The sequence below is a fragment of the Lepus europaeus genome, assembly GCF_033115175.1.
Source record: "Lepus europaeus isolate LE1 chromosome 12 unlocalized genomic scaffold, mLepTim1.pri SUPER_12_unloc_1, whole genome shotgun sequence".
NCBI classification, from domain to species: domain Eukaryota; kingdom Metazoa; phylum Chordata; class Mammalia; order Lagomorpha; family Leporidae; genus Lepus; species Lepus europaeus.
Window position 1 is genome coordinate 113264 of NW_026909001.1, and position 15004 is coordinate 128267.

Sequence of the window (15004 nt, forward strand, 5' to 3'; positions counted from 1 at the left end):
CCTGGCACATGGCTCTGGCTGCCCAGGAGCCATTCCCTGTGCGGGGGGCAGCGGCCAGCGCCGCAGGGTCGTCTTTGTGGTCCACGTGGGCACACAGAGAACAGATCAGCCAGCCGTAGAGCACCCGACACCCCAAAATGAGGCTGGGCCACATGGTGCCACTGTCTGCTTCTCCAAGGTGCTGGGCAGTGCTAACGCCAGGTCCCGCCCAGCCTCTCTGGGGTCTCCTGGGGCCATGGGGGGGAGACCAGGGGGGCCGCAGGGAGCGAGGAGACCCCTATCCCCCTCCCAGCGACCCCGCCCCAAGTTGGATGTATGCGTGGTGGGAGAGTGATTTCTGCAGGGTGACTGGGGGTGGCCTGGTGGGCGCCGGCCTAGTTCTGGGAAAAGGCGGGGAGTGGGGAGAAGCCCTTGTTGGGCTCGCAGAGAAGTGAAGGCAAGAACGCGGGGAGCCGCAGCGTCGTCTGGTTCGGGCGGTTGGCGGTGCCTGCGCGCGGGCGCGGCTGCAAGAAGCCCAGCCCGGGGGGGGGGGGGGGGGGGGGGGAAGCGCGCAGCCAGTTCTCCCGCGGCTCCCCCGCCTGCACGTGCCGTGGCCTTTGGCCGTTGGCTGTTGGCTGTTGGCCGCTCAGAGTGCCCGCCCCGGTGCCGCGCCCGCTCCTCCGGGTCGGCCGGCCGAGGCGTGAGGTGGGATGGGCGCCGCGCTGACGTTTCCCGGGATGCGGGCAGGTTCGGCCTCCGCCGCCGCCGCCTCGCCGGCCTCCGGGGTTTGTGTGGACACACCGGGCGGCGGGCGGCGACAGACCCGCCGTGCGCTCAGCGAGCAGCCGCCCAGCGCCCGGCGCCCAGCCCGGTGCCGCGGCTCGGCGCGGCCCCCCAGCCAGCGCCCCCACCCGGAGCCGGTGAGCGCCCCCGGCCGCCGCCCTCACCTGACAGGTTGTGGGTGACGAGTTTTCCCTCGGCGGGGGCTGGGGGCGGCCCCAGCGCGGGGCCTGAGGCGCTGGCCCTGCCCGGTGCCCCGGGCGGCCGGCGAGACGCGGGCTCCGCGGGGCGGGCGCGGTGGGCGCCTCTGTCGCCGGCTCGGGAGCCCCAGTCGCAGGGCCCTGGGTGACAGTGCAGAGTCTGGCCGCAGCCGCCGGCCGGGGTTGCGGGTTCGCGGCTGCGGTGGAACCCGAACGCAGAGGCTCTGCTGCCGGGGCCCGGGATGGTCTGCTTGGGGTGGGTTCCTCGTCCGGGGAGGGGCTGGGAGCAGTCCCTGTGCGTTGGATAGCTGAGTCCACTGCCCGTTAACGCGGCTGGCTCCGGGACCTGACGCGGACATTCTCTTTTGCAATAAGGCACTAATTCTGTGTGCATGCATGCTTTTGATATTTTATTTTTCATCCCATCCCCTACCCCCCCCCCCACTTTTTTTTTGTTCTGCAGGAGTTCAGAATTGGAGGAGTGTTTAATTCCAGTGCAGGACAATTTGTACTTAGAGGCGACCTCACTGGTCTTTTTGATCGCCCTTTTTCACTTTTCTTATTGTAAACCATCAGTACTTTCTTTGTTAACCTCGGAATTATTTTTAGAAATTCTCTCTCTCTCTCTCTTTTCTTTCCTTTCCTTTCCTTTTCTTTTTCTTTCTTTCTTTCTTTTTTTTTTTTGAAAACCAGAAAGTTATTTTTGTGATTGTGCTGTGGAATGTTTTCAGGTCTGTAAGCCAAACCGGTGATTTATTTTAGGTGATTTACATGGTACCTATTTTAAAAACATGTGCCAAATGTTGAAACTACACAGACCCTGGAGAATCCACCCTTAAGCATTTCCTATGTAGAGTGACTGTCAGATAGTGCTGGCTTAACCACACCTTATTTGTCACCCTAAAGGCAGAGGGTTTTTTTTTTTCCTTTTATTTATCTTAAGTTTTTATCGATGTATTTTGGGAGACAGTTTTCGTCCAGTGGTTCACTCAAATGCCGGTAACAGCTACGGCCGGGCAGTACTGAAACCTGGAACTGGCAGCTCCGTCCAGGTCTTGCACTTGAGTGGTAGGAATCTAGCCGCTTGAGCCGTCAACACTGCCTTGCCAGGGTGTGGCAGAGTTCTTATATGACTTGTTCAGTTTCCCGTTCCACGTCTCGGGAGGCAGATTGTACGGTGAAGTTACAGGTTCATTTTTAAGGCTCTCAAAATTCTGTCAGCAATAGAGCCATCCCTGATGCACTCTGAACTGGGAAATGAAGGGGCAGACTTGAAACTACTATGGTATCTGGTGGACTTCACAGAAACAGCCGAGTGTATTAATGCAATGAAAACTTGGGTGGTATCAGTTTGTTGAAGCTGTTCCAACTGGCTTGAGTCATTCGTTCTCTTTAGAGAAATCTTGCTGAGCTGAATTGCTATGTAAAAATAGGTTTACCTCCCTTAGCAGAGGGAAGAGGAGGTCCACGATGTGTGATGTGTGGTACTTGTCGGTGTACTGTAGTGTGGTAGCCAAGGGTTGGGCCTTAGAGCCAGAGTTTGAATCCTGCCTTTGTTTTAGGCGATGTGTTTATCCTCTACTACTTTGTTTCCCCTTTTAATCTCCATTTACTTCTCATTTATTTCTCTCAATTTATGATGAGTGTGAGCTATTTTAGGGAGAGGTGCCCAGCACTCACTGGCTTTGCCTCATGTCTTTTCTATGATTTTAAAAAGATTTATTTATTTATTTAAGACGCAAAGTTACAGACAGAGGGAGAGACAGAGCTTCCTCTGCTGGTTCACTCCCCAAATGGCTGCAATAGCCAGAGCTGGGTTGATCCGAAGCCAGGAGTCAGGAGCTTCTTGTGGGTCTCCCACATGGGTGCAGGGCCTCAGGAACTTGGGCCATCTTCCACCTTTAGCAGGGAGTTGGTTCGGCAGTGGAACAACCAGGATTTGAAGCAGCCTCCATTGGGGATGCGGGCATTGCCAGTGGCATCTTTACCTGCTATGCCATGATACTGTCCTGGTATTGCCAGCATCAGCTTACCTGTGCCACGACACTGGCCCCATGTCAACTTTTGATGTTAGTAATTTGGATCTTCTTTTTTCTTAATCTTGCTTAAGGTTCACCTTTGTTTTAGGTGGTGGCTTAACCCGCTGCACCACCTTACCAGCCTCTCTGTGAATTTTTATATCTAGTTGCCAAGTCCTCTATTACTTTACTTTTGCCTGGTTGTCTGCTCTTATTGGGGATGGTGGTTGTGGTGTATCGAGAATCCTAACTAATATTGTAGAACAACTTCTGCATTTTTTAATTTTTAAAAATTATTTTATTTAACCTTTTTATTAACATGAAATACTTATATATATTTATAGGGTACAGTGCAATATTTCAGTGCATATATACTGTGAACCAAACTAGGAAGTCAGTTTCCTTATCTTTGTTCTTAAATCCTACTAGCTCCTCTTTTCCAGTTTATTATAATTTATATAATATATTATTAGGAATTAAAGTTGTCCCACTGTGCTTTGGAACACTAGAACTTGGTACTTCTGTCTGACTTGCTTCAGAACCCATTATTCAGCTCCTTTTTATTCCTCTATCCTTTCCAACCTCTAGTGAACATTGTTCTAAGTTCAGATGGACTACTTAAAAAAAATTAATGTATTTATTTGAAAGGCAGAATGGTGGTGGTGGGTGAGTGGGTGGGGGGAGATCTGTGTGCTGGTTCACTCCCCAAATGGCCACAGCAGATAGATGTAGGCCAGGTTGAAGCCATCAGCCAGGAACTGCATCCTGGTCTCCCACCTGGGTGGCAGGGCCATCTTCCACTGCCTGATTGGAAGCAGGGTAGCCGGGATGCCGCTCTCTGATGTGGGGTGCCGCATTGCAAGTGGTGGCTTTTACCCGCTTTAGCTTCCATATGTATGTGAACCTACAATATTTGTCTTTCTGCATGTGGCTTGTTTCACTTAACAGAACGATCTGCAGTTCTGTCTACATCTCTGAAAATGTCAGGATTTCCTTCCTTGTTATGGTTCAGTAGCATTCCATTGTGACATATACCAGGTTTTGTTTATCCATCAGTGGGCATCTGGGCCGATGCCATAGCTTGGCTGTTGTGAGGAGTGCAGCTGTCTCTTTCATGTGCTGATTTTGTTTCCAGATCTCCTGTTTCCCCTTTTAATTCTGACAATTTTTGCTTGGTATATTTTGGTGTCTATTATTAGATTTGCATAGGTTGATAATTATACCTTCTTTCTACTGAACCTTTTGGTAATATCTTGTTTTATTAATATACTCTTTGTCTCTGGTGTCCTTGTTTGATTTTAAAGCCATTTTGTCTGATACTAGAGTAGACACTGCTGCCCAGTTTTGGTTACTGTATGCACGGGCTATCTTTTTCCATCCATTCCCTTTGAACCTTGTTGTGCCTTTGACTCCAAAGTCAGAATCTTGCAGGTGACATTTAGTGGGATCGATTTTTTTAATCTCCACTCTGCCAATGTCTGTCTTTTGGTTGGCAAATTTGGTCCATGTACATTTCATTACTGATAAGGAGGACATATTTATGATGTTTTACTACTGTGATTGCTTTGTATATGCCTTATTGCTTTCTTATTCCTCATGTCCTGAATATTTGGATTTCTACTGGGACTGATTTTGAGATATGGTATTTCCCCTAAAAAATTTTTATTCGTTTTAATGGGCACCATCATAGGTTAGAGGCAGAGAAAATTTCAAGTTAAGAATTTTGATCTGGACTGGCACCACAGCTCAGTGGGCTAATCCTCTGCCTGCGGAACCGGTACCCTGGGTTCTAGTCCCGGTTGTGGTGCTGGTTCTGTCTCAGTTGCTCCTCTTCTGGTCCAGCTCTCTGATGTGGCCTGGGAAGGCAGTGAAGGATGCACCAAGTGCTTGGGCCCTGCACCGGCATGGATGACTGGGTGGAAGCAACTGGCTCCTGGCTTAAGATCGGTGCACCACACCGGCCCTAGCAGCCATTTGGGGGGTGAACCAGTGGAAAAGGAATACCTTTCTCTTTGTCTATCTATCTCACTGATTAACTCTGCCTGTGGGAAAAAAAGAAAAGAAAAAGAATTTTGATCTGGGGCAGGCGCTGTGGTGCAGTAGGTTAATCCTCAACCTGCAGTGCCAGCATCTCATATGGGCACTGGTTCTAGTCCCAGCTGTTCCATGTTCCATCCAGCTCTCTGCTGTGGCCTGGGAAAGCAGTAGAAGATGGCCCAAGTCCTTGGGCCCCTGTACACATGTGGGAGACCCAGAGGAAGCTCTTGGCTCCTGGCTTCAGATTGTCCCAGCTCTGTCTGCGGCCAATTGGGGAGTGAACCAGCAAAAGGAAGATCTCTTTCTGTCTCTCCCTCTCACTATCTAACTCTGCCTCTCAAATAAAATAAATTAAATCTTAAAAAAGAATTTTAATATCATGCATCATTCATATATAGACTTAGGATTTCAGCATTGGTTAAGTCCTAAGACAGTCATTGGAAATCTGGGTTGAGGAAAAACTTTTTAAACTATTTAATTAAATTGAAGTGTAATGAGACCCTTTCTCCAGACATGAAGCTCCATTTATTTGTAATAAGATGTCATAGAGCAAAAAAGAAAAATTTTTATTAAAAAGTGTCTGTACATTTTTTTGTGGAACAGGTTTGAACCATCCATCCAGCCTTACTTGATTTCCATTAGGATGCAAAATCAGGAAAGAGAAAACGTAAAAGCTTATTTTTATTTTGTAGATTGACTCTTAACTTTTTTTCCTCAAATTGATGACAGTAATCTAGGTAAACTAAATTTGCCTGTTTGCAGATTGGGCTAAAACATTCATAAAGCAATCAGTGGATGTCATGTGAGTAAGGCAACTAGATGAAAATGTGTACCACACTACAGTAATTTAGACAAGGTTAATATCACTCCAACCCTCTCCAGTGTTTGTATTGCTTCCTTAAACATTAATCTAAGGTTGTAATTTCCATGACTGTTGCTGGAAATGGTAGTTGTGTTTCTTTAGATTACAGATGTCATTTGCCTCTTGTGCTCAAGATTTCTCACTTTTTCATTAGCGATGTTGTCAAGGGCATCTTCTTTGGGTTGCTTCTTGTTAAATAACCTGGATTTGCTGGTATGCCTTTCCTTTGTTCTTTCCTTCCTTCCCTCCTCCTTTTTTTTCTTTTAATCATCTATTTGTTTGAAAAGCAGAGTTAGAGGAAGAAACAGAGTCTTCCATCCACTGGTCACTTCTCAAGTAGCCTCAAAGGCTGAGGCTGGGCCAGGCTGAAGCCATGTGGATGTTTGGGCCATCTTCTGTTGCTTTCCCAGGTGTGTTAGCAGAGAGCTAGATTGGAAGTGGAGGAGCCAGGCCTTGAACCAGTGCTCATACAGGGTGCCAGCATCACAGCCTGTGCCATGGATTTGCCATTTTGCATTTCAGTGATAGAGCTGGTATTGGGGAATAGTGAAATAGTCCTTTCCTTTGAGTGTTCCTAAAGTGATTTCCTTTCCGATCATGAAGCGGTGATGAGAAGTTGACAGAAGGTGATGCCTTCTCAGTGTTCTTGTTTTCTCCAACCAGCTTCCAGGATCTTCAGTTTGCTCAGTTGTCCACAGTCTAGCAAGAACATTATCTAATATTTTACAGTCAAGCTTATCATTGTTTAGTAGACCAATGTTTTGCAGATGTTTTTCAGCACTGGAAACTTTTTGTCTAATGGTATTTGGCAGGGAAATCCTTGTGTAAATAGATGAGAATAAAATAGCGAAGTTGTCGTGATGGAATGAGAACTGGATCAGGGCATGTAAGCAAAGACAATGAAAGGGTATGATAGTTTCTCACACTGAACATATTTAAACGATTTAGATTGAACTTGAAAGCATGAGCTGTGTGTTTCTTTGTGTTTTTTAGCAGTTTATTTAACTTAAAAACTTGTATATGTGAACTAGTCATGTAATTAGAATATACAAATTGAAGTTTGGAGTAGGCATCAGAATTTCTTTGACTTCTACAGAATGAAAATTAGGACAACTTAAGTATGTGAGATTCTAATACATTGTGTGTGCACACCAGTGCCTGCTGCCTTGCTGATGAACTTGATTTCAGTCTTAAGTCAGTGAGACCAGAACAGCTTTTAGATCCATCATACTCTAGAACTAGCTCCAGTTGAGAGAAAAGATCAGGATAACCTCAAAAAATGTGTACTTTTTTTTTAACACAAGAGCAGACAAAATTGTTTGCTTTTTGTTAGGTGCTTTTTGTTAGGCTATCTAGAGCAGGCTGATACTGCTTTTATGATTTTCTGCTGTTAAGGTCAGATTCTTGTAGTAACAAGTTTTAAATGTATTTACTTTTATTTGTACTTGTATTTGAAAGTCAGAAAAGGAGAGAGAGAGAGAGAGAGAGAGAGAGAGAGAGAGAGAGAGAGAGAGAATTAGGTGACTGGGGCTAGGCCAGGTTGAAGTAGGAGGCTGGCACTCAATACAGATCTACCCTGTGGGTGGCAAGGACTCAGGTACTGGAGCCATTCCTTGCTGCCTCCCAGGGTATGAGTCAAGGTGAAGCTGGACTTGGAAGTGGAGGAGGGGCTTGAGTCCAGGCATTTGAGGAGGTGTGTGGCCATCCCAACCTGCATCTCAACTGGTGCACTTAATGCCTACCCCACATTTAATTCTACAATAAGCCACCTCTAAATATATAAAAAATCAACTCATACATTAGCAACATCCCACTTTAGGGAACTGTACACCATGAATCCTTATGTAGAAGTATGGATGGAGGCTGGCACTGTGGCATGGCAGGTTAAGCTGCCATCATCAATACTGGCTTCCTGTATGGGCACTGGTTCAAGTCCTGTCTGCTCCACAGATGCAGCTGCCAGCTAATGTGCTTGGAAAAGCAGCAGAGGGTGGCCCATGTGCTTGGGCCCCTGCATCCACATGGGAGACTGGATGAGGTGCCTGGCTCCTGGCTTTGGTCTGGTCCAGTCCTGGTTGTTGCAGTTATTTGGAGAGTGAACCAGCAGATGAACGATCTTTCTTCTCTCTCTGTCTCTGACTTTCAAATGAACAAATAAATAAATCTTAAAAAAAGAAACATGGATGTTTCAGTGTGGCTCTGCTCCTCTGCTGGATAATTTGGAGTCCATCGCCGAGGACCTGGTGGGTTAGTAATTCTGCTTTTGTTTTGCATTGTATTGTATCATAGGAGGCAGACACTGAGGCAGCATAAAGGGACATTTGAATTATTAAAGTTCCCACATAGACTGTTAAGTTTTGTTGAGGTATAACTTACATACCATACCAATTATACACTTAAAGTATACAGCCTAAAGTATACTTTTTTGAAAAAAAAAAAGATTTATTTATTTTACTTGAAAGTCAGAGTTACACAGAGAGAGAAGGAGAGGCAGAGAGAGAGAGGTCAGCCATCTGCTGGTTCACTCCCCAATTGGCTGCAACGGCTGGAATTGCGCTGATCCGAAGCCAGGAGCCAGGAACTTCTTCCAGGTCTCCCACATGGGTGCAGGGGCCCAAGGACTTGGGCCATCTTCTACTGCTTTCCCAGGCCATAGCTCTGTAGCAGAGAGCTGGATTGGAAGTGGAGCAGCTGGGACTGGAACCAGCACCCATATAGGATGCCAGCGGTGCAGGTGGAGGATTAACCTACTTCGCCATGACACCGGCCCCTTACCTCCTGCTTCTTAATTTCTCCATTAGAAGGAATCAGGATTGGGAGTGGGATCAGAACTTGAACCCAGGCACTCTGATATTGGAGGCAGGCATCCTAAGCAGCATCTTAACCACTTTGCCAATATTTAAGTTCTTTGCATCACCAACTAATATTCCTTTGTAAGGACATACATTTGAATTGTTTTCTCTCTTTGGCTATTATGAATGAAGCTTTTCTGAACATTCATACAGGTTTCTATGTGGACGTATGTTTTTATTTATTTCAAGTATATGCCTAGAAGTGGACTAGTTGAGTCATATGGTGGGCACTTTAAATAAAACTTATTTATTTGAGAGATGGGACAGGGAGGGTAGAGATATCTGAGAGAGCTCCCATCTGTTGGTTCGCTCTCCAAATGCCTGCAGCAGCAGCCTGGAACTCAGTCCACATCTTCCACATGGGTAGCAGGAATCTCACTGTTTGAGTCCTTATTGCTGCCTCCCAGGGTATGTATTAGCATGAAGCTGGAGTCAGGAACCAGAGCTAGGCAATGAACCAGTACTCTAGAATGGGATGTGGACAATTTTTTAAATGTTCTCTTTTTTTCTTTTAAAGATGTATTTATGGCCAGCTGTGCGAATCACTAGGCTAATCCTCTGCCTGGGGCGCCAGCACCCCAGGTTCCAGTTCTGGTTGCTCCTCTTCCAGTCCAGTTCTCTGCTGTGGCTCAGGAGTTCAGTGGAGGATGGCCAGGTCCTTGGGCCCTGCACCCACATGGGAGACCAGGAGAAGCACCTGGCTCCTGGCTCCTGGCTTCAGATCAGCGTGGTTTACAGATGGCTTCTTCTTGCTAGGGGAAAGCCAGATCTTCTGGTTTATCTTTTTATGGGCATCTATCCCATTATGAGGTCTCTACACTGATGACCCAATTATCATCTTCTCAAAGACTCTACCTTCTAATACCTTCACTAAATTTTTTTGTCCCCTGTCCCTCCAGAGTTTTAAAAGGGCCACTCAAGATGTTGTATTGAGAATCAAATGTGGAGGGTCAAAGGTAGAAGGCTTGACTGTGTTTAGTAGGTAGTGAGGTGATGAGATTTTGGGTATGTTTTGAAAGTAGTGGGAGTCAGGACTTTCTGATGGATTGGTGTGTGTGTGCAGCAGGAGACAAACAAGTAGCCAAGGTCTTGGGCCAAGCAGCTGGGGAGAGGATTGATTTTGACTCTGGAAGAGCTAGGGTGCAGCACTGTTGGATTGATTTTGAATTGGTAATATTGTTAGGAGATGCAGGTGGAGATGTTTGAGTTGTCAGGAAGCTGGATGATGTGACCGGGGAACAGACTGTAGGTAGAAGAGGACAAGAAGGACCCGAGCCTTGAGCATTCTGTAGAGGAGACTTTGAAGTGACCTGTGTGGTAGGCAGCAAACAGACTACTGCCAGGAGAGAGTGTTTGCAGGAAGAGGGTGTGTTTGCTGCTGCCGGTAGGATGCGTGAGACAAGGACTGGTCATGGACCGTTAACTGAGTTTCATAACAGGAGGTCGCTGGTTGCTGACTGACGTGGGCAGAGCCTGCCTGTAATGTGCTCTCTAGAGAGGGGAAGACAGGGCTGTGCACACTGTGTGTAACTGCTTTCATGAGGAGAGAAAGGAGACTCCAGCTAGATAGGGGCAGTGGGGGGGGGAGAAAGTTTTTCTCTTTAAGACAGATTTTATGGTGATGAAAACATCCAATCATGTGGAAAGAGTAGATTGTGTCTGAATTTAGTGGTTGGTTATTGTAATCACTCCTCTGCTTATGCTTGCAGCTTCTTTGCCCCTGTCTTGTCACACTTGCTTGGCAAAGCCTTGAACTTGGTGAGATGCAAGGCCTCTGTTTCTAGGTGCCCGATCTTACTGCACCATAGCGCAGTGATCACAGATATTCACAGCATAAGAAGCTTTTTATTTACTCTAAAGTGCTCTGGCTTCCAGCTTCAGCAATTGAAAGCTGTAGGACACAGTGGATTAGCCCTAGGATAATAGGATTGAAAGCTGATCTTTTTTTCCCAGCTAACTTTAAAAGTCCCAGAAAGTAGAATTCTTTGAGGTTGTCGGTTTCATTAGTGAAAATTGTTTGTCAGGAGTTACATATTTAGTGGCTGAGAATTTTCCATAGTGGTGAGGCTGGAGATATGGAGGAACTAAGAAGTTATTTGCAATCAGAAATTTTTAGGTAGCTCTCTTTCATGGTCTCTTTCTCTGTTGTCCTGGACATTTCCTGAGTTTGTGGAGTCTCAGTTTCCTGGATTCTGGACAGAATACCCATGCTTCTGTGCCCCTTACTTTTCTTTTTTGTCACTGTGGACCTTGATCTTTATTTTTTTACTGTCTGCTATTATTTTACCTTTATGGAAGGAGAGGAGAATGTGGTTAACCTGTATTGTGACCTTCAAATTTGAATAACTTCTTAACTGTAGAAATAGAGTTGGTTATGGCAAGTACCCAACATTAGCCTTTATAGTTCTAATAAAATTTGCAGCGACCTTTTCATGACATGCACTGTTAATGTAGTTTTACAGAGAGTCTTAGCACTCAACAAGTAGAAATGACATAATTTCTGTTGATGACAGCAATAGTGCTTTTGAAAGCACATATGATTTTCCCCCTGCCTTTAGGTCTATAGTGATTCTTAATACTTTAGAAGCTGGGAAAACTTACTCTGAATTTGTAGTCACTTTAAAAAGATGAGTCTATTAAAAGAAAGAATAAGTAGCAGTGTAAAATTCCTCATGGACTTTAAAATGTCCTAATTTTTGTGCATGGTCCTAAATACCTATTTCCTTTGCTTTTGAGTTGTATTTTGTTGAAACGTTCTTATTGAAAGAAAAATTACAGATTCAGAAAAAAATTCTGAATCAAAGTTAAGCCATTTCAAGTCTGCTGTTTTGCATGGTTGTTTTGGTTTAAATATAGCATTACTAAAAACAGGGTCATTGTTTCACTTTTCAGTGACACGACAAAACTCTTCTTTTCTAAGCATTGCTATATAAAAGTAGAAGACATTCAGGGTATTTTTTGGTGAATAATAAATCTGAACAATAATAAGAATTGTGTGTCTTGCTATTGAAGGTTGTTTAAAGTGTACAAAGTGTATTTTCTAAATATGGAGGGAAAATGTATATTATGTACATTCAGCAAGGTAATGATATAGATATTTTTTTTTATTTTGTTGAATCAACCTGTTACTAATTGAAAATGTTCTCATATAGAAATAACCATACTTATTTACCAGTCTTTGGGCATTGTATGAATGGCAAACAATAAGTACATTAATCACAGGAAGAGTGGCTCATTCAAGTATTTTAAGGTGGAATATTAGAACAGTAAGAAAGTCTCAAAACAATTCCTAACAGCAGATCACAAACTGGATTTTGTAGCACCAGGATTTTGCTAACGTCCTCCTGGCTGATTTTAGGTATTTTAATAGTCAGATGTTCCACACTGAGGTAACCCACCAGAAGCACTTAAAAAACCCTTTTGGTTTCCAGTGCTGTCTTGTGTTGCCCACCATGAACATTTTTCATTGCCTGGCTTTTCTGACATCTTCAAAATAGAAAACACAGTTGTGTAAGTGTTTAATGTCATTAACGTTTTTCTTTCAGATTACCTGCAATGATGAAATGAAGTAACTCAAGATGAGCAAGTTAAAAGTGGTATCAGAGAAAAGGTAATTCTAAATATTTATATATATAGAAATTGCAGATATAATTGTTAGAAACCCATTACTTACAAATGCTATTCATGTTTAATAGTATGTTTATATTATTTTGTTAGTATTTATTAATATTAAAGCAGTAGTCCGTACACTATGGCTCATGGCCATATAAGGCCTCTCTCTTTGTTTTATGTGGCCTGTGACCTAAGAATGGGTTTTATGTTTTTAATTGCTTTTAAAAAGTCAAAATAATACTTTGTGACACCTGAGAACTGAAGGAAATTTGGGTTTGAGTTATGTGAAGAGAATTTTATTGGAACACAGCCCTGCTCCTTCCATGCTGCATTTGCATTGTGGTTGCCAAGTGGAGGAATTTGACAGACTGTGGCTCACAATGCCTAAAATATTTGTTATCTGGAACTTCGCAGGAAAAGTTTGACTTAGGAATCTGAGCTCGATATATCATCTCTGTGAAAGTTCTTAAGTGCCAAGGAGTTGTCTGAAGTTTGGTTAAAAGTCAGGCAAATTGGTTCCATGTTGAGGTTTTCTTAGCTGTATGGCCTTGAACAGTCTGCTTAACTCTGCTACACCTCAGTTTTGTCATCTACAAAATTATTTTAATGATAATATTGTTATAATAAGGATGTGAAGATTAATTAGTGCCTGGCTGACTCAGTAAATGACAGCTTGTTAATATTGGTAGCACCCAACATTGTTGTTTTTTTTTTAAGAATTTTTTTATTTATTTGAGAGAGTTACAGAGAGAGAGAAGGAGGTCTTCCATCCAGTGGTTCACTCTCCAGATGGCCACAATGGCCAGAGCTTGGCTAGTCTGAAGCCAGGAGCCAGGAGCTTCTTCTGGGTCTCCCACATGGGTGCAGTGGCCCAATGGCTTGGGCCATCTTCCACTGCTTTCCCAGGGCATGGCAGAGAGCTGGATCGAAAGTGGAGCAGCCAGGTCTTGTACCAGCACCCAAATGGGATGCTGGTGCCCCAGGTAGTGCCTTTACCCAATACCTCACACTGCCGGCCCCAACATTTCTGTGTTATGGTAAAATAACTCATTTACCAAAGGAAACCTATTTAGTAAGAAGAGTGACATAGTTTGACAACATTTTTGTAGATCTCTGTCGTTTGGCTTAATGGAAGAAAGCAGAAGTCTCTTATCTACTTCTGAGTTCAAACTGTTGTGACATAAACAGATACAACAGAGGTGAATGCACACAGACATACACACACACACACATATACAAGTGTTTGTGTTGTGTTATGGTTGATGGATGGGTCTAAGGAGTTCCAGAATGTGTGGAAAGAGAAAGGATTAGAGGGCCTTTTAGTGCAGTAATAAGAGGAAACTTCCCTCATTTGGAGAAAGAAAGGGTCATCCAAGTAGAGGAAGCTCATAAAACTCCTAATGGACATGACCAGAAAAGATCTTCATCCAACACATTGTAATCAACTCTCAACCGTAAAACATAAAGAGAAGATTCTAAAATGTGCACAAGAGAAATGCCAGATTACTTTCAGAGGATCTCCAATTAGACACACAGCTGACTTCTCATCAGAAACACTACAGGTTAGGAGAGAATGGTGAGATACATTCCAAGTCTTAAGAGAAAAAAAAAACTGTCAACTCAGAATACTACACTCTGCAAAGCTCTCATTTATGAATGATGGTGAAATAAAGACTTCCCATAACAAACAGAAATTGAGAGACTTTGTCACCAGCCATCCAGCCTTGCAGCAGATGATTAATGATGTGCTGCACACAGAAACACAGAAACATGGTCACCACTATGAAAGAAGGTAAAGGAAGAAAAACTCCCAGGAGAAGTCAAAGGAAATCCAAGTAAAAAATAGGAATATTTTTGGAAAAATGGCAGAGCAAAGTCGTTACTTATCAATAGTCACCTTGAATGTAAATGGCCTCAACTCTCCAGTTAAAAGATACAAACAGACTGAATGGATTAAAAACAAAAACCCATCCTTTCGCTGCCTACAAGAAACGCAATTCACCAACAAAGATGCATGCAGACTGAAAGTGAAAGGATGGAAAAAGATATTCCATGCTAACAGAAACCAAAAAGCTGATATACCCATCCTAATATAGGACAGAATAGACTTTAACACTAAAACTGTTAAAAGACTCAAAGAAGGGCACTATATAATGATTAAGGGATCAATTCAACAGGAAGATGTAACTATTATAAATGTATATGCACCTAATTACAAGGCACTGGGCTATTTAAAAGAAATGTTAATGGATCTAAATGCAGACGTAGACTCCAATATAGTAGTAATGAGGGATTTCAATATCCCACTTTGACCAATGGATGGATCAACCAGACAGAAAATCAGCAAGGAAACAGCAGAGTTAATTGACACTATGGACCAAATGGACTTAACATATATCTACAGATCCTTCCAGCCTACATCTTCCAACTACACAGTGATCTTGTAGTACTGAATTTACAGTTGGTTTAGAATGTATCCTGATGTTAGATAACATTTTTTATTTTATTTTTTTTTTAGCCTTACCAATAATTCTTGGATTGTGGGACTCCTGGCTCAGCTGGAGCAAATAAACACTAAATCAGCAGAATCGGATACTGCCAGATATGTCACATCAAAGATTCTTCATCTTGCTCAAAGTCAAGGTAAACTTGAGTCTCTCCTTT

General features: G+C 43.7%; 1 long non-coding RNA gene across 2 annotated transcripts in view; it reads left to right on the forward strand.

The window, feature by feature from the left end:
- The first annotated feature begins 786 nt into the window (after positions 1 to 786).
- LOC133754274 (uncharacterized) overlaps positions 787 to 15004 on the forward strand; it is a 303902-nt gene continuing 289684 nt past the window's right edge. The window contains exons 1-3 of one of the 2 annotated variants that reach the window (XR_009865178.1): positions 787 to 899; positions 12274 to 12338; positions 14859 to 14983. This is a non-coding gene — a long non-coding RNA (uncharacterized LOC133754274). Of the gene's footprint in view, positions 934 to 12273; positions 12339 to 14858; positions 14984 to 15004 lie in introns of both variants that reach the window. The other variant, XR_009865177.1, reaches the window with a different exon arrangement.